Source organism: Castanea sativa, chromosome 1, assembly GCF_040712315.1.
Source record: "Castanea sativa cultivar Marrone di Chiusa Pesio chromosome 1, ASM4071231v1".
NCBI classification, from domain to species: domain Eukaryota; kingdom Viridiplantae; phylum Streptophyta; class Magnoliopsida; order Fagales; family Fagaceae; genus Castanea; species Castanea sativa.
The window spans coordinates 42739029-42760293 of NC_134013.1; positions in this window are offsets into that span (position 1 = coordinate 42739029).

Here is a 21265-nt window from a genome sequence, read left to right on the forward strand (position 1 = left end):
TTATGCTCTGTAATCTTGGATCGTAAATTAGAGGACAACCTTTTTTAAAAATACTTTTTTTAAGATGGATCTTCCTCATGTCCTCTTCTCCTTGTAATAAATCATTTTGCCAAAAATACAAAAAAGGTGTTAAGCTCTCTCTCTCATATTGGTGCTTTAAGTTGTAACTTAAACGTTATCAATTGTAAACTTTTCTCTCCTTGGCTCTCTGTAGTCTTGGAAAGTAAAAGGAACAAACTTGCGTTCCCTAATGCAAGATCTAAACCCCTCCGGTCTGCATTGCCGAGTAGGGGATTCTCTTCTCTTACTTTCTTCTCTTCTTATCTTTTCTGGTCTTGCAATTCCTTTCTATCTGAAGAGGAAAAAGGTGTTTTGGCCATGAGCTCCCAGGATGTATCAAACTCTAAACATCAAGCAAAATTCAGTATCTTATTCAAGTTACAAATCAACAAGGAGTTTAACAAGGAGGTGTTTAAATCTACTATCCAGAAACTTTGGCAGGGGTCACATGGTGTTACCATTAAAGAGGTTGGCAATAACCTCTTTTTGGCTATTTTTACGAGTGAAGAAGACATGATGGAGGTCTTAGATAGAAGTCCTTGGTCCTTTGACAAGAGATTGATTTTAATGAAGCAAGTCAATGGTGATCTCAGTCCAGGTAATGTTTCCTTCCAATACTCCCCTTTTTGGATTCGGGTTTTCAATATCCCCATTAAAAAGTATGACTCCGTCATTGGTACTAGGATTGCCAATGAGATTGGTGTGCCAATTTTGATTGATGCTCAGAAAAGTGGTTTAGCTTGGGATCCTTTCCTTAGGATTCAGGTGGATATTGATGTCACCAAACCTCTTATGAGAGGAAAAATGATTCATGTTGAAGGAGCGGAAGAATGTTGGTTTTTTTTTTTTTTTTTTTTTTTTTTAAGTATGAAAGGCTTCCCACTTTCTTTATAGATGTGGTATACTTGATCATCAAAATCGGAAGTGTCAAAAGGCTGTCTTTCAACGGACGAGGGTGAACTTCAATTCAGTCCTTGGATGCGTGCAGTTGCTCCAAAAACTGCACAAAGAAAAGGAAGCCTTGGCCAGTCCAAACTTAGTGAGGATGATGAGGAGGATGCTCAAGGGTCTAATGAAGACAACAAGGTTGCTCGACAACCTATCATTCACCATCAACCTCCAACTGTTTTGATGACCGCTAGAGCTAACATGGAAACTGTTCAAGAACAACTAGAAAACCCAAAACAATTGACAGGGCAGAATTTTTTGAACTTTCTGAGTTCTATTCAAAATTCAAATTTGGAGCAGGATATTGTTGCATCTAAAACCACCCTTGTCAAAGTTCCAGATTCTTTTTTATTTTCAAAATCAAATCCACCCAACAATCCATAGATAAGTGATTTGGAAATCGCGAATTCTTTAAAATAAGTTTCCTCGGTTAAATAGGATCATGCTTGTGGGGTTTGTATTCTAACTAGGACTCGTTTAATTACTGAGAATCCTTCTTTGGGTCCAACTCTACTCATAGGCAACAATTGGCATCTGATAAGGAAACTGGTGGGCTTTTCATGATTGAGGGGAATATCTTGGCAGTTACGGATAGCAAAATTTCAAAGGAAGAGAATTTGATTTCTGATATGGAGGTGGAGATTAGTTCTAATATCCCTGAGAATTTATTGGGACAAAAAGAACCAACCCTGATATGGAGGTGGAGATTATTTCCAATAACCTTGAGAATTTATTGGGACAAAAAGAACAAACCCTGAGATTTGGAAACGTATGTTACGGAGGTCTAATATTCAAACATCTCATGAGAATTTGCCAAAGTCTCAACTCTCTGGAAAACGTTCTTCTTCAGCTTCATCAACTTTGGACCCTTCACTTCATAAAAAATAGGCTCTCTGCTTGGACAACTTGAGTGCTTCTCAAAAACCTTAATTGCCAAGGGTTTAGGATCCCAGAGGCAGTTGAAGAACTCCACTGTTTGGTGAGAGAAAAAGTTCCCAAAATCCTTTTCCTGTCTAAAACTTGCCTAGACACGGATGGTTTTCGTAGGTGGTAGAGGAAATTGGATTTTTCAGCTAGTTTTGCAATTCCCATAATTGGTTTGGGTGGTGGTTTGGCTCTTCTTTGGGTAGATAATGTGGATTTGAACATCAAAACATCTTCCCCACATCACATTGATGCTCTAATTAATCAAGATGGTGTTGTTTGGTGCTTTACGGGTTTTTATGGACATTCTGAAACTTCAAGAAGAGAAGAATTGTGGGACTTGATGCGTCACCTCCATGCATCATGATTTTAATGAAATTTTGGCTTTGGAAGAGTATTGGGGCAGTGGATCTCGCCCTTTCAATTAGATTGCTAAGTTTAATAGGGCCATGGCTTTTTTTCCCCACTCTAAACTGTCATGCATTCCGTTTGGATTCTTTAATCACATGGCACTATTGGTAAAGGTCCAAGCTACCTCTAAAGTTAACCCTATGAAGAAACATAGATTTTTTTTTTCTTTGGAGCTTTTTGGATGCGTGATCCAAATTGTAAAGATATAATTAGGTCTAGCTAAAATTCTTATTGGGGCACTCCTATGTTTAGACTCATGTAAAAAATCAAGGCGAAACTACACTATTTGTCCCTGAAGTTTACCTTGTGAGCGCATTTGGTCCCTCAAGTTTCAAGTGAGCAGTATTGGTCCCTAAAGTTTAAAAAATAAGTGATACTAGTCCTTTGACTAACTTCTGTTAAAAATATTCCTTATGTGGCTAACGAAAAAGTGACGTGGCATTTATAATTTTACTGCAGACACTTATAAACTGATGTGGCAACTTAAGTGTCCTATACCATATCAGCTATTTAATTATAAAGTTGTCATATAATCTTTAATTGGATTTTATTTATTCTTACGCCAAAAAAAAAAAAAAAAAAAAAAAGAAGGATAGGATTGGCTTCAGCCCCTCACTCTCTCCTCCCCTATTTTCCCTTTCTTCGCTTCACCGTTTTCCAGTTTTCTAATCAAGTGGCCAACCACCTCAAAGCCAACAATAATTTACTAGAAACTCTCTTAACAAAAATCCAAATCTGAGTTGAAGAGAACCGCCTTTGAGGATACAAAGTCTTTTATGTAACTCTCTTTCTAATCTAGATTGATTGGCCACAAATCCTCCCTTGTTAATGAGAGTAGTCTAGTGTCAGGAGCAAGAAACCAACAAATATTTTGAGAGCAACAAAAGTGATAGGCAACAAAGATTCCCACAGTGACTACCATTGGTTCATGGCAGAGAAAGAAAAAGGACCAATTTTTTTAAGGAAAATAAAACTTGAATATAATACTTCAAACATTTGAAGATTTATAATGAAACAAATTTAAACATTTTTTCATGCTATTTATGGATCCTTTGGAAACAAATCTGAACAAAGAAACATAAAGATCTTTAGGAGATAAGCAGTCGATGGACATTCATGGAGAATGGCGAAGGACAGAGCTTGTGTTGGCTGCTGCGGTGACAATGAAGGCCATTTGGAGAAGTCGCTACAGCAGAGGAAGAGCGGCAGCTGCAGCCACAATGGTTGGGAGAATGGTAGGAAAGGAAGATGAAGTGCTTGGGTCACAGGAAGATATTGGAGAGTCTAAGATTTTTTTAGCAAAATAAAAAAAGATAATGACTCATATGCTACTCATCGGTTTGTAAAAACACTTGTAATAAACTATAAAAGATGTACCAGTTGTAAATAATTTTGTAATTTACTATTAAAAATGTCACATCATTAAAAAATAATGATAACTCAGTATTCCATTAACCATGTAAGCAATACTTTTAACTAAAGTTAACCAAAAGACTAGTACCACTCATTTTTAAAATTTGAGGGACTAATAGCGCTCGCTTGAAACTTGAGGGACTAATTGCGCTCACATAGTAAACTTTAGGGACCAATAGTATAGTTTCGCCAAAAATCAAAGCAGTACATGTGGCTCTTCTTCAGTGGGGTGGTGGTAATGCAAGAGGACTTGTCAAGTCCATTGAAGCAAAAAGAATTTTACTTACCAAACTTGAACTGGATTGTCAAGCAAATCCTAGAAATCAGCAACTCTCCCATTGTCAAAATAGCATTTGAGCAGAGTTTAATGAATTAATAGCTCAGGAGAATTCTTATTGGCACCAACACGAAGAATTTCTTGGCTCAAGGATTGGGATTGAAACTCTAAATATTTCCATGTAGTGGATTCTTAGAGGAAACGAAGCAATGAGATTACAAAGCTATGAGACTCAACTGGTACAAGGTTTTCTAAACAAGCTGAACTAGAAAGGGTGGCAACTCACTATTTACAAGGAATTTTTACAAGCATTTCCATCAACTCAGTCCATTGGGTTACCAACCCTATACGAGGGTTGGTCACTCCAGAGATGAATGAAATGCTTCTAGGAACTATCACACAAGAGGAGGTTAAGCAGGTCCTTTATTTTTTTAGAAATATTGGTATATTGTGGGTTTTGATGTCTTTAATGCTGTTTTTGATTGTATAAATTCTAGAAAATTTTTACAAAGCATCAATTTCGCCCATATTACTCTTATCCCAAAAAGAAAGAATCCAAAGCTCATGTCCCACTTTCGACTTATCAACCTATGTAATGTCATTTTCAAGCTGATCTTAAAGGTCCTAGCTAATAGGCTCGAAAGAATCCTGGGAAGAATTATATCTGATTGTCAAAGCGCGTTTGTGGCTAAGAGAGTGATCACTAATAACATCCTTATTTCTTTTGACACTTTACATTACATGAAGTCAAAGCGCTAGGGCAACACAACACATATGGCTTTGAATGGACATGAGCAAAGCTTATGACAAGGTGGAATAGAACAATTTGAAAGCTCTCAAGTTGAAGATGGGGTTTCACCACCGTTCGGTCGATCTTATTATGGCTAGGATTTCATCGGTGTCCTATTCAGTCTTGGTTAACAAAGTATCATCGGGCTATATAAAACCTTCCAGAGGCATTAAACAGGGGGATCCTATTTCACCACATCTATTTTTATTATGCTCTGAAGGTTTCTTTGCTCTCTTAAGACATGTAGCACAAAAAAGACAATTACGTGGAGTCAGCATCTCTCGAACTGGTCCTTAGCTCACCCATTTATTATTTGTAGACAACAATTTTCTCTTCTGTCAAACCTCACTATCTGAATGCAGCATTATTAAAGAGATTCTTTAGACTTATGAATCTGCCTCAGGCCAGAAAATTAATTGTGACAAAAACTGAGGTTTTGTAGAACCGCTTGAGAAATACCTTGGGCTGCCTCCAATTATTAGTCGAGAGAAGAAACAAGCTTTTGCAGATATAAAGCTTCGGATTCAGTCCAAACTAAATGGGTAGAAGTCCAAACTTTTATCCCAGGTGGGTAGAGAAGTTTTAATCAAATCAGCGGTAAAAGCAATACCAATTTATGTCATGAATTGCTTTTTATTGCCATCTGGTTTTTGTGATGAAATCAACTCAATGATGGGAAAATTTTGGTGGGGGCAGAAAAATGATGAGAAGAAAATGCATTGGCTAAGTTGGAATTAATTGTGTTTGGCAAGGAAGGATGGTGGGCTAGGTGTCTACATCCTGAGATGCTTTAATGTCGCTTTACTTGCAAAACAATGTTGGAGGCTTTTACACTGCCAGGATTCACTTTTTCACAAAGTCTTCAAAGCCATACTTTCCCAACTCTTCCTTCCTAGAAGCAGTCGTTCCTACTCATTCATCATATGCTTGGAGAAGTATTACACATGGAAGGGACCTTATCATTCAAGGTAACAAATGGAGCGTTGGTAACGAGTCTTTGATTAGTATATGGTCTGATACTTGGATTCTCTCAAATACATCTCATAAGGTGTGCTCTCCTCGAACCATCTTTCCTGTTGCTGCAAAAGTTTCTGATCTCATAGACTTCTCATCACCCCAACTACCCTGGAAATCCACCCTTATTGATTCCATCTTTTTCCCTCTTGAGGCTTCTATTATTAAAGCCATTCCACTAAGCACTTGAAGACCTGATGATGTATTGATTTGGTTAAAAACTAGATTGGGTTGTTTCTCAGTCAAGAGTGCCTACTTTTTGCAATTAGAGAATGAGAAAAATTCTAAGGGTTTTTCAGCCTCAACTTCTAACCCCTCTCAGTTGCAATCTTTCTTGAGAGGTATTTGGTCCTCAATGATCCCACAAAAAATCAATACATTTATATAAAGAGCAGGCAATGATGCGCTTCCCACACAAACTAAGCTTTTTGACAGGAAGATTTTTAATTCCTTCTCTTGTGCATTGTGTGTCAATGAAGCTGAGACGTGTAGCCATTTGTTTTGGAGGTGTTCATTTGTGCAAGCTATTTGGCAGCAAACACCATTCTGGAAGGACCTCAGGCTACCATAACACATCAACTTCATTGATGCTTTGGAGGTTGCTCTCAAGAAGTTATCTCATCCAGATTTTGACACCCTCTGCACAACATGTTGGATGATATGGAATTGCAGAAAAAAGTTGGTTTTCGAGAAAAACAAAATTCCATCCTTCAAGGATCTGTGGTCATGGCTTGAATTATATAGGCTGGAATATGTGGAAGTTTAGCAAAGAAACGCCGAGGCTCCAACTTGTCTTTTACTAAAATGGCAGCCACCTCCCTCGGATTCAATTCATAAATTGACTCTGGCTATTTCACAATCAAGGAACAACTCATCTATTGGGGTTGGATTGCTTATTTAGAATTGCAAGGGAGAAGTCTTAATGGCAACATGTCGTCAAGAACAAAAGAACTTGAATCCTCTCTGCATAGTTCCTTCAATGATGAGAGTGGCTCTGTTGTTTTGTCAAAGTATCAGTTTCTTCAAGTTGTATGTTGAATGCAATTTTGCTGAATTGATGGACTTGATGATTTCGGATAGAATTTGTTTTCTTGAGGTCCCTTGGATACTTGAAGACATCAATCTTATTAAGGATAGTTTTGCTTTTATTTCTTTTCATAATATTCCTTTACAATGTAATCGTGCTGCCTTAACTTTGGCTAGTATTGCAAAAGAGGAGGAGGCCATTGTTTGGTTAGAAGAATACCCTTCCTTCCTCTTCCCCATTTTACAACGTGATTTCTCATAAATAAAGTCTATTGTCATTTTTACTCAACAAAAAAAAAGTTGTAACTTAAACGACTACAAATATCTTGATGAGTCCTCCAATATTGGAACAATCGTCATCAACTACATTGCTATTAATTAAACACTGTTGTCACCTGTAGTTTTTGAATATAGTGAAAAAGGCAATGATTGTTAGAATAAAATCATATTACTCCTCTAGAATCTTGTAACTCAACTAACATTTTCTAATATTTTCAATGGATCCAAATCCCCCTCTCCTAACTATTGAGTTATCAAGAAAAAATGGTATACTCTAAACAACTACTTACTTATTAATTTATATTTTACACTATCATGATGTGTTGTATGGTTAGGTAGTGTAGCTACTTCGTTTGTTTTATAGAAAACATTTTTAGCAATTTATCGTATTTATTTCATTGTAAAATTTGGTCAAACTTGAAAATGTTTTTTGTTAACTGTAAAATCCTTTTCAAAACTTGGTAATTTTTTATTTATTTATAAAAACACATAGTAGCTGTCAAACCAAACACCTAAAAATATTTTACTAAAAAATTTTCAAATATAAAATAAAACATTTTGCTTTTGAAAACATATTACGGTGAAGCAAACAAAGTAAAATTGCAAATGCATATTATGACGACTGTTGAAGGTAAGGGTGTTCACAATGTGGTTTGGGTCCATTTTTATCACCTAAGTTGTGTAGTTTGGCCAGAATCATCACTACACCGCACCACACCTTAGTTTTTCAGTCACACGTGTGGTGCAGTGTAGTTTTTTTCCAAGTATCATAATGTGGTATGGTCAGTTTTAGGCTGGTTTGACCTAGTCCAAAGCTAGTTTTGGACTTTGTTTTGTGCTAATTTTTTAAAAGTTGTGCTAGTTTTTCTTTGTTTTGGGGTGATTAAGAGTAGCCTAACAAGTTTTAGGTGTGAAAGACCTCATATTTCATATATAAAGGATGAAGTGATCAACACCTAGTTTAAATAAGACAAAAATACACTTTTACTCCCTACATTTTGGGCTGATTCTCATTTTGGTCCCTACATTTTTTACGCTACTTTAGTCCCTAAAAATTGAAAATCATTTCCATTTTGGTCCCTAACATCATCTTATTAACGGAAATATCCCATGTGGCGAATGGAGTGTATTGTTGTCATTTTAGATATTGACGTGGCAAATAAAATTTAAAAAAAAATTCATTTGGCATTTAAATAATGCCACATCATCATTTTAATTTTTTTTAAAAGCCATAAAAAATAATTAGTTATAAAAAAAATGAAATCTATTTAAAAAAAAACGTCATTTTCCTTTTGTTTTTCTTAAGAAACAAACACTTAATTAAGAACCCACAAATCTATTATTTATCCCTTCACAATCTTAAATCACAAATGAAATCAACCAAATTTACAACCAACACAACAGACCCACACTTCTTGAATCACCAACCCAATCGCCTAAAGCCTTACCAGATTGAAGATATAGCGAGAGACCAAACCCACACAAACCCTAAGTTCTCTCTCTCTCTCTCTTGATTGTTTGATCGGTAGTGGTGGTGGTGGGTTTGGTTGTTTGATAGGATGGTGGTGGTGGTGGTGGTTGAGATTTTCTATGTTTGTGTATTGGGTTTGAGATTTTTTGTTTGGGTTGGTTGTATTTTTGGATTGATTTGGTACTTTGTCGCTTTGGGATTTGATGATTTTGCTATGGTTTGAGAAAATGGAGGCTTTGGGATTTATTATTTTTTTTTAAAGCTGAATTTGGGTTTTTTGTATGTTTGTTTCCCAAGAAAATTTTTGGGTTATGGGTTTGCTGGAAATCAGTTTGTTTGTTGGGGAAGAACATAAAGTTCATGTTCTAGGAAAAGAAGAACATGAATGTTCTTACGTGAAAAATAATGAAAAGTAACCCAAAAAAATTAATTTAATTTGATTTAAGGTTTATTTTTTGAATTTTTTTGAATTTTTTGATATGGATTTTTTTTATTAATTTAAATATTGACGTAGAATTATCTAAATGATAAAGAATTTTTTTTAATATTATTGTAATGGCCACGTCAGTATCTAAAATTTCAACAAAGCACTTTGCCTACCACGTAGGATATTTCCATTACTAAGATGATGACAGAGACCAGAATGGAAATAGTTTTCAATTTCTAGGGACTAAAGTGGGTGTGTCAAAAAAGTAGAAAACAAGAGTGCATGTTCACCTTTATATATATATATATATATATATATATATATATATATATATATATATATATATATATGGGTGGTGCGGTCTTCTTAACACACAACTGCAAATTGCATGATTTGTTTGTCCATATGTAGTGTGGTATGGTTACTCTATTTTGCTGATGGTTTTGGTCGATTTAAGTGAGGTCGTGTGGTTTGAGTGGTTTCACGTGGGGTTGACATTTTTTAGTGAATTAATGACATTTTGTACAGTACACAAGCTTGTGCAAGTGAGTATATCGACTTGGCTACATCTTGGCCCTCCATATGGACAACTGATAGGTCATGAATGTATTGACCCCCTTGTGATGAATTAATTGATTAATTAATCAGATTAACATACAATATACATGGCAGCACAAACAAATCACCAACAAAAATAAAATGTAGCTGAAAATAAAGTTGACACGGTGATTTTTTTACGAATAGGAAAAACCTCTAAGATGAAAACCCCACCGAGTGATTTTAAGGTCACCACTCCTGAAAATTCACTACTACACAACAAACGGTTACAAGTAAAGGGATCCCAGTACCTTATACCAACCTACAGTTGAACCCTTATCCCAATACCTAATTGGACTTGTTCTGTAGTAACAATCTCTCTTTTTAATGCACGGCTTCTAGTACGTGACTAACCAATAGATGCGCGGATCCCAATACGTGACTTAATCACCAACTTAAGAAGGATGTTGGCTGCAAAGTTCTTCAATTCATCACACGATGAAGATCACGAAGCTCCTTAGTAAGAAAACCCTACAGTGTACAAAATATAGCAGCTTCTTCAAGAGAAAGAAGAACTAGGGCAAATTAGGTTTCCGGTCACAATTAACATGAACAACACTTTACTTCACACTTGTGCAATTGTGCAACCTATGACGGCCTTTAAAATAATCTTTATATATGTTTAGGGTTGTTAGAAAAGAAAGTCTAAACATCAATTCACGGATTGGATGACAATCAGAACTGGAAAAACTAACTTTCTTAAATCTCAATAGATACCTTATCTATTAAGCAGCTGTCGAGCTTTGGGCTTAAACAACTTATTAAACCTCGATAGATACTAGCTGTCGAGATTTAAAATCCAGCACTTCATTACTTGATTTTTGGACAGATTTGCATGGTTTTAACACTTGAAATTGAAACTTTGTTCCTTGAAGCATTAAACACATCCTAGATCTACCCAAATACAAGTAAAGTGCATTTTGTCAAAGGATTAGACAATTCTATATTGACATATGTTCCTAACATGAATCACATTTGGCAATCTGTGACAAAACCACGACAAACAAATGAACATATGAGAGGAGTTATAAATCACTCAACTCATACTCACTTGTTACATACAACAAAATCTATCCTAACACAAACTCTTAAAAAACTTTGTAAGAAAAGAGTTTATGGCGAAGAAGACTTTGACAACTTGTATTTCTAAAACACGTTAAACAAAACTCATCAAGGCATCTTAGTGTGAAACAGAAATAAAAGATTGCATACAATTAATAAGAAGCATGTACATAAAGAGAGAAAAGAAACAACACATGTAGAGATAGGTGAAAGAACTGTAATAACAACTGCTAGGATTAGTGCCCTTAAATCCCATTGTATAATGCTATGTATGATATAGTATATGACATTATGTATGACATGATGTATGACTTTATATTGTGATTGATAAAGTTGTTTTTATTATAATATAAAATAATGGTAACATGAATATTGGACATTATCATATAGTCCATGAGATGCATAGTATGTGATTTATGTGAAAAGTCACAGAAAATATAAATCACAAGTTCTTTGTAAACTCAGAATTATAGTTCGTAGTCCTGATGAAATTGGGCATTTCATTTACGAAGACTATAATATATCAAAGATGATTTGTCTTGATCATGGAAGTGTAGACTTCTAGTTGATATGTTGATATGTTTTAAGAGTTAAGACATATTGAACTGGACCGCTGTGAGATTTATTATTCTCCTAACGACTGTCAAATGAATAATAAATCTCATGACTTCTATTTACATGAACTCTTAATCTTGAGAGGATAATAGACCTGACCATGAAATGTAGGTTGTTTTGATATATCAAGAGTGAGATCTAAAGTAACGGTCAAAACTTTAGTATGTTGGGTACCCACATTTAGTGTTGATGGAACATATATTCTCAAGATGGAATTCATAGTCTCTTAATGGAGATATAAAATATTCCCTTGAGATAAGTTTAATGGGTTCAATTATTTAGAGAGTTAGGCCTAACCACTTTGATAAGAAGTTGCTAAAGTATATATTTATGAAATTGGATTTCATAAATATATGTTGAATAACTCTTTAAAGGATTAAACCGGGTACTCAAGGATAAGATTGATGAGAATCAACAAGCATTCAAGGATCCATTGCATGTTCCAGTTGGGCCTATTACAAGAGCAAGATCCAAGAACATCCAAGAAGCACTTAATGGGCTGATTCAAGAGATTTGGGCTGATTCTAATGCAAGATGTTCCAAGCTTGGCCCAAAGGATGATGAAAGTGTAGTAAATTTAATTCAAGCTATTTAGGGCTGATCTGACTTAATTGGGAGTGATTTATGGCATGAATTAATGGCTGATTGACTTTCCAGCTCTGTATCAGTTAAGGCAGATTTTTTCCTATTTTGGATCTGCTAATTGCAGACCAAATCAGCTTTTATTTAGGGTTTTATTATTTAGTACGTTTTTTAGGTATTTTCCCTATTTTTAGGTGCATTTAATGCTTTTTAGGTCAAACTTGATTCCTGATATGGTAAGGTATCAATTAGGTGTTATTTCAGAATATATTTTCTTGTCTGTCAAGTTTTGTGGAGTCCTTAAATAGGCTCTGAAGTCTGTAAACGTTTTTCAGATTATTGTTGAATAAAATTCAGAAAAGGTGAGGCTTTGCTCTCTTTTGGTTCTTCAAGAACTGTGAACTTATCAAGGATTCTTCCTTGTGGCGTTCAAACTTTATACCTTTGGTTCGTGATTCTTTATAATCATTGGGTCAAGGTCAACTTATACCTTTGGTTCGCGTTTCAATTATAAACGTTGGGTCAGGGTTTCTATCATAAATCTGATTTTTAGCTTTCCTGGGTTAAATATTCCAATATTTTTGTTGGGTCTCAAAGCGTGTCGATTGAGGTTCGCATCAAAGATGTAGTAATTTACAAAGTGGCAGTCTACATTCATGACTTTGTATTACTACGAATATTTTATGAAGGGGTTGCATGTATAATAAAGTCTTGGGATATAATTTATAAATAAAGCCTAGAGTGTAACTATATTTATATAGTGGTATTAAATATAGTTAATGGTAACTTTGGACTTGTCTTATTGGTCCCTTTTGGTCCCACTCCAAGCCACATACTAAAGCTTAATTAGAAAGGTCCAAAAGACTAGCCCAATTAGATAATCAGTTATAAGGAAAGAAACATACAAAATTTTAATATATGAAAAAGAGAGACATCATTGTGAAATGGTGTGTATGTGAGTGTTGGACACTCTCTCATTCTCCCTTGAATTAAAACTGATTGAGAGACCACACATCTTAGGCATTAGTGGAATTGGAGTGAAGATTAAAAGTGTTCTAAAAAACTTATGATCTTTGGTTTTGAAATTCACTGCATCAAGGTACACTCTCTTGATTCTATATTCTGAAATTTACATAGTGCATGTTATCAATTACGAATGAAGTAGATCCCTTTAATTTTCCACTGCGTACATGCATATTTCCATCAACAACCTCATCAAATATATATATATATATATATATATATATTAGTAAAGAGTACAAGGTTTGCTATCACAAAGTGGTCACAAGACCAAAGGTACATGAACTATTTATCTAAAATATAAAAGGAAAGAAAAGATACATAAGTCATCATTACATCCCTCAAAGTATAGACACCCTCTAACAAAAATCTCCTTTGTACTAACTTTCCCTCTATATACATGACTATTCTCATTCAAAAACTACTCCCCCTTTTGGTCATGAATGACCAAGGGAAAGTAACTCAGGCAGTCATCTCATCAGCATCATCACCATTAAAGTCACCATCATCATCCTCGTCTTCAAAAGCCTTTGGAGAAGGAGAGGGAGATTCGACGAAGCCACCAAGGCGAGCTTGTCGTCGTGAAATACGACCAACATGGATGTTCACCTGACATAACTCATCATTGAGAGTGTAAAGGAGAGCATCCATGTGCTGAAGCTGCACCATGATCGCGTCAAGAGTCACACTGCCTGCAGAAGAAGAAGGAGCAGATGTGGTGGAGCTGAAGAAGTCGGAGGAATCGCCGTCCCGATTTGTGTCTACCTCGGTTGAAGCTGCGCCTTGCTCCATTTAACGGTAGCAGTGTCTATGGCACGCATAACAGAGAAGTGATCCGACTTGGGATAGGAGACAGAAAAATGGTGAATGATTCGCATGATAGCCGAAGGAAAAATGAGCTTATCACAGGTCGCCGTATCCCTATAGACATCTATAAGGGATAGAATAAAGTGAGAAGGGAAGTCAATAGAAATGTGCTCCAAGAGGGATAACAAAAACCGAGCACGTGATAGAAATATAGTGAGACAAAGGATGGAGAACGAATTTCATCACCATGTTAATGAATCTCAGATCTTTAGCAAAGGCCGAGCAAGGGGTGTTTTGACGGTCACCCCAAGAAGAAGGTGTCTCACAAAATAAAGACTTGAGTTTGTCTTTAGAAACTGTCTTTAGACACAGTCTTAAGATGATCACAGCCGCGGTAGTCAGGATGCGCTACTCTCGGGACATGTAGCACCTCAGATATAATATTTGGAGTGACTACGATGCGCGTACCTCGAACGCAAGTGATAAAATAAGGTACAGAATAGTCAAACTCGTGCATATTTGAGTAAAACTCTCGGGATGCCACACAGTGACTCCCAACCCCTAATGTACCAACACAGATCAATATCAAGATAACGATAAATGAAGGTACGTATGCATGGAAAATACATGAACATGTGACATGCAAAAAACAAAAACATCATGGGCTCAGCCCAATCTAATTCTACCAGCACACATGTAATAAACACATATAGCACATATTTATAATGCATGAAACATTGTCTTAATGCAAATGTGATGCAATGCATGAGCAATTTAGACCATTTAAACAAATCCCATCACAAATTTTACAAAAACTTCATCAATTTTGAAAAACCCCAAATTTTTTCAAAAACCCCAAAAGTTTGGTCAGAATGCATGAAATGTATGATAAAGAGATAAAAATGAGATTATACCAGTGAAGAATGCACGGAAAAGAGCGAAGATTGAGTGGGGAAGATGAAGAGGTTGAGTGAGAAGTGTTTGGGAGAGAGTGGAGTGATTTTCTATCGAGAAAGATCAGAGTGAAATGAGAGAAAATCGAGCTGAAGGCTTTATATAGGAATTCATAATTCTTGACAGATCGAGAGGTGTCGAGAGGTGTCAAGGTTTAAACTTTGACAGGTACAGCTATCGAGAAGGTATCCAGATGTGTCCATAGCAAAAGGGGCTTGATGGATCGAGAAGCTATCAAGGAGATAGAAAATTTCTCGATGGATCGAGAAGCTGTCAAGAAGCTATCGAGATTGCGATAAAAAGAAGTTGAAAAGCTTGATAGATAGCCTAGCTGTCGAGAGGTGTCTAGCAGCTGTCGAGATTGCTTAAAAACAGTTTTTCAAGAAGAAAAAAACACAGACATGAATGTAATCAAGCATGCTACATAACCAAGGATCCAATCAACAATTTAAGCTCTTAAAATCATCTCTCAACAAAAAATTATTAAGCACATAGATCCAAAAACACACACACATACTAAACAAGTCTAACTAATTTTATATTTCAAAAACAAGTTAAAACAGTTTAGTGGGTATACATTAACACATGTAAACCTTGTGATGGCCAAATCACATTGTACCTGTACATGTATCAAAAGTAGCAAAGAATGTTGCATGTTGTGTGTGAAAAACATTGCAAGATTGCATGAACGTCTACATGTTATGATGATTTGAGATATAAGCATATTAATTTAACTCACACACAATCATAACTGCTTGATGGGGACTATCACCTTCGAGGTACATCCTATAACTCCTACATTTCCTAGAAGACACGTTTGCAATCATATATATAAAGCATTTTGATTCTTTTTGCTTTAATTTCTCTTTTATTAAGCATATCATGCATAGACATATAAGAAAGAGAAAAGAAATACCCAATTATGTTAAGTTTTTGACATTACACTTTTGCTATGCCGAAGCATACAGATGTCATTTCATGATTGGCGGGCAACAATGGTGAGATGGTTATTTATGCCTTTCTCTTACAATTTTCTAATCCTTCCCGTTAAAAAGAGTGATATGAGTGTTAAGTACAAGAGATTACTTAATCTTACTCATCACAAACATGAGTCACAAAGCTTACTTGCTTAGTTGTGCATAGAGATGCTCATCTAAGTTACAAGAGATGCAAAGTTTAAAAAACTTTGTTTCATTGGCCATTTAAGGTACACAAGTACCAATGTACATAAACATACTCTGTTTTTGTATTTTTCTGATTTTTCAATTTTTTTTTTAAAATTTTTTTAATGAAAAACAAAATAAAGTAAAACTGAAAACACACAAACAAAAGCATGTTAAACAAAGCGATGCATAAAGGCTGGACTGACTCAAAACAATAAAGCAAAACACACAAGTAATGCAAAAACACAAAAAGAGAGAGAGAAAGAGAGAAAAGTGACTAAATCACTTAGAGCCTTTTTCCTTTCACACCTTGGAAGAACCTTTCCTTTTAGCGAACCCTTGAACTGGTGGTGAGGGAGAAGAATTGCAACCATTCAAGTTCGAAAGGAACATGAGGGTTTTGAGGAAATCTCCAAGAGGAGCAAGAGAGGATTGAAACTGATTCTGGTTTCCTGAAGAGATCATACCATTGCTCTGTTGGGTGACTAGCCACTTATAACAATTAGGTCGAGTATGTCTAGCTGTTCCATAGTGATGACAGAGATGCTGCTTCTTTTGTTTAGACTTTTGAGCATTACTCTCCTTAGCATTAGGGTTTTTAGTTTCTTTCTTAGCAAGTTTAAGGTGTGCTTCTAAGATAGATTTACCCTTGTTTATGTTCTCACTAGCTAACACATTTTTGACATCATTGTTCTTTGATTCAACATTATTAGCAAGAGAAACAAAAACAGTAGTACTAGAGGAAGCAGTAATAGGAGAAGAGAAATCATACCCTAAACCAATTTGATCAGAAGCAGATTTCTGAAGGCTGAGCATCTCATCAAGCTTTGCACTCGAAGTCCTTTCCAGCTGAGCTCTGACTTGAAATAGTTCCGCTTCAAGCTTCTTAGTCTTCTCAGCTAAGAAGTTGTTCTCAAACCTCAGTGCTCCAATAGTCTGATTGGCTTCATCAAACTTTGTGGAGATTTCTTCTCGTTCAAGCTCCACATCACTGAGCTTCTTCGTGGCCAACTTATACAACTTCTCGTGATTTTCAGAGACCTTGTATAATTTTGCATAGGTTGTGTGTATGTCATCTTATTCACCCATCTTCTCAAATTTTGACTCCACCAAGTCCTCTTCTTCATTTACATATTCTACAACCCCCTCAGTAGGATTGACAGTGGCGGTGAAGGCATTTAGGATTCCATTATCTTCATTTTTGAAATCATCCTTAGGTTTAGTGTTGCTCAAAGTAGCAGCAAGTGCCTTGCTCTTTCCAATGGACTTGAGATAAGTAGGGCACTCTTGTTTCATGTGATTGAAACCTTGACACTCGAAACACTTGGGTCCTGATGGAACAATGTACTAACCGCCATTCTAGCATCCTTCTTCCCTTTGTCTTGGCTCTTAAACTGAGAAGAACTAGATTGTCTACGGTTCCTGTCGAAGCCCTTCGCATTGGCATTCTTTATGAACTACTTGAATTGCCTAATAATGTAGAACTTCATTTTAGAATCTTCGTCGTCTGAAGACTCATCTGTATCACTACTCTTTTCTTTCAATGCCATGCTCTTACCCTTAGTTTATTTCCTAATCTTTGTCAAACCTAACTCATAGGTCTGCAAATTGCTAACTAGCTCTGTCAAAGGAATTTTGTCAATGTCATTTGATCCCTCAATAGTGGTGATCTTGGCATGAAATCTCTCGAGTAGAGATCTGAGTACCTTTCTCACAATCTTGGGTTCGAGAATGGTTTCCCCAAGATTAAAGGCTGAGTTCACTATGTTCTTAAACTTGGCATAAAACTCATCAAACGACTCATCCTCCTCCATCTTGATATCTTCAAAGCTTGTAGTAAGCCTTTGAAGCTTTGAATCCTTCACAGCCTTTGTTCCCTCATAGGTTGTCTAGAGAATGGTCCATGCTTCCTTTGCAATTTTAGTGGAGGATATCCTCTTAAAATCCTTTATCCATGACAAACAGGGGTCAATAGATCACACAACAAAGATTAAAACCTAATCAGAGTGTGCCTGCTCTGATACCACTTGATAGGCCATGAATGTATTGACCCCTTGTGATGAATTAATTGATTAATTAGCCGAGTTGATTAAAATCAGATTAACATACAATATACGTGGCAACACAAACAAATCACCAACTAAAATAAAAATGTAGCGGAAAATAAAGTTGACATGGTGATTTGTTTACGAATGGGAAAAACCTCCAAGGCAAAAACTCCACTGGGTGAATTTTAAGGTCACCACTCTCGAGAATTCATTATTATCACAACAAACGGTTACAAGTAAAGGAATTCCAGTACCTTATACCAACCTACAGTTGAACTCTTACCCCAATACCCAATTGGACTTGTTTTGTAGTAATAATCTCTTCTTTTAATGCACGGCTCCCAGTACGTGACTAACCAATAAATGCGTAAATCGTAGTACGTGACTTAATCATCAACTTGAGAAGGATATTAGCTACAAAGTTCTTCAGTTTATCACACGATGAAGATCACAAAACTCCTTGGTCACAAAACCTTACGGTGTACAAAGCACAACAGCTTCTTCAAGAGAAAGAAGAGCTAGGGCAAATTAAGTTTCCAGTCACAATTTGGATGAACAACACTTTGCTTCACACTTATGCAACTGTGCAACCTATGACGACCCTTAAAATAATTCTTATATATGTTTAGGGTTGTGAGAAAAGAAAGCCTAAACATCTATTCACGGATCGGATGAAAATCAAAACAGGAAAACTGACTTTTTGAAATCTCAATAGATACCCTATCTATCGAGCAACTATCGAGTTTCGGGCTTAAAAAACTTATTAAACCTCGATAAATACTAGCTGTCGAGATTTAAAATCCAGTACTTCATCACTTGATTCTTAGACAGATTTGCATGGCTTTAATACTTGAACTTGAAACCTTGTTCCTTAAAGCATTAAACACATCCTAGATCTACCCAAATACAAGTAAAATGCGTTTTGTCAAAGGAATAACCAATTCTATATTAACATATGTTTCTAACATGAATCACATATGTGCTAACAACAACCTTGAGATACAAAAGCAAGGACTTTGGTGAGGGGAGCCACACCTTTGGCTCATGCCAACAGTGTGATAACCATTGGAGGAAGAGAGATGCATAGTTTGGCATGGACACCAACACTACCATGAGAGAGAATTCTGCCCTTGTTGTTCAGAGGTTACAGGACACCCCTCATTGGTTAATACTAGGTTGGACCACTTCCAAGGACACCTGCAATGCCCTTAGGCCTCACGCTTCCCTCTCCTTCCCTCGACTTGTCCTTCATGATGGTACAAAGCTGCCTTTTAATCCACTACCTTGACAGAAACAGTTTTTCTCTCTCTTCTAGTCGCATAATAGTACTAGTGGCTGTATTAAGGTTTGCAAGAGAGAATGAGAATGAGACACTTGTTCTTGTACAACTAGCAACATTCCTCGTACTATAAGAAGAGAATGTTGCTGAGCAAAGAAAAAAGAGACAGAATAAAAAATCTAGGTAGGGAAGAAAGGAAGAAAAAGTGTAGTGTTTTGGGAACAACAATGCTGTGTAAACCTTAAATTTTCTACATATTACATAGCTTTTAAGGGAGAATGATATTTTATCCTTCACCCACTATGGTTTTTCATCCCTTTCACAGGGTTTTTCACGTATATCGTTTGTCATTCTTTACTTTTATGTTCTGCCATTCTTTTCCCTTATATGCTTTAGTGTTAAAAATGACATTTTTGATACTCACCAAGCTTGAGTGTCTAACTTGCACTTACACAGTTCAACTAGGGAAATGTTTGCTAGAAAACAACATGAATATCAACAGGTAGAATTTCAAGTAAAGAGGTTAAAGGTTTGTAAAGATCACATATACTATTTGTTGGTTAAAAATTCCATTCTCTCAAACTTCCAATACAATATCATTAAGCAACCTTTTAAGGAATCAAGTCCAACAATCCTTAGTTTCAGCCTCCACTATAGCAAATGCAATTATGAAGATTCCATTTATTAATATACTTTCCAAATGCTATTAGTAGTTGACCAAGGTTTTTTTTTTTTTTTGAAAATATTAAGGTTATATTTGGTAACAGTTTTTGTTTTCTATTTTCAAAAACTTGTTTTTGAAAATCTAATGAAAAAACAGTTTTCATTTATTTTTAAAATCAAAAATATATTTGGTTAGTTGAAATTACAAAAATAGTTTTTTGAAGGAAAAAATAAAAAATACTAAAATATGTTGTTACTGGGATTTAAACTCTAAGACTAACCCAAATGAGACGAATTCATTAAATTAAATGTGCGTTTTCATTGACTTTTGAAAATTAGAAACTGTAAGCAGCCTTTTGCATATTTTCAGTTTCTTCTCAAATTGAGTTTTAAGAACAATTTTTGTTTTCAGTCCATTTTAGGTTTCCAAACAAATTTTTTAGTCTCAAAAATAGAAAATTGTTTTTGAAAACAGAAAATAAGAGAAAAAAATAGTTACCAAACATATCCCAAGTGTTTTAATGTACACGTGGAATTCCAGAGCTGTGTCTCACCCCTTAAGTGACAACCATTAAGATTTAAGCCTGATGAATGGCCTGTAAAGATGCTAAGGCTGATTCTTACATCCAAATACGTTACACATAAAGCCTCTGAAATGCTGGTGGCAGTCCAATGTCAGGAAACCCACGAAAGATTGTCCCCTTACTTTTTGTTTAAAGTCTTGGTTCTTACCTGCCTATTTTGTGTTAACCTTTTCTTTATTAGCAAACCCTTGTAATTTGATGCAATAAAAACCAAGCAATAGACAAGAATACATCAAGGGTTGAAGCGTTTTAATTAGAACGTGCAATGAGTAATGTAGGGTATGTAAAGTGTACCTTTTTTTTTTTTTTGAAAAGAAAAGTGTACATTTTAATTAAATACACGCTAATATTTTTTAATTAAGGTAAATAGTTTGTAGTATTCAAATTTTCAAAGTTTGCAATACCATTTACAATTAATCTAAAATAATTCTTGTTATAAATAAGCTATAAGGAGAAATTCTAAAACCCTATACACACACACATATATATATATTTTAGATAAACGCTTGAAAGCCAAAACCTTTAAAAAGCATTTGACTTTTTATTATATATTTATACAAGTCAAATAGAAAACATAAATTATAATAACCTTTAGACGACCTACATTATTCCAAAGAGAGTTTTAGAGGTTTAATATAGATGCCAAATTTAGAGTTTATGGATATGAACGAAGCATGTACGTTATAAGTTTAGAAAGCGATATTTGTTGAGACTTGAGACAATTTTTTTTAATCCTAATTATGGACCATATTAATTATTTAAAAATAGTAACTTTGAGCCCTGGTTTGGTTATTTATGGCATTTTTGTAATGTGATAAGAATAGAGGAAGCAATTGTCAGTTAAATTTGTA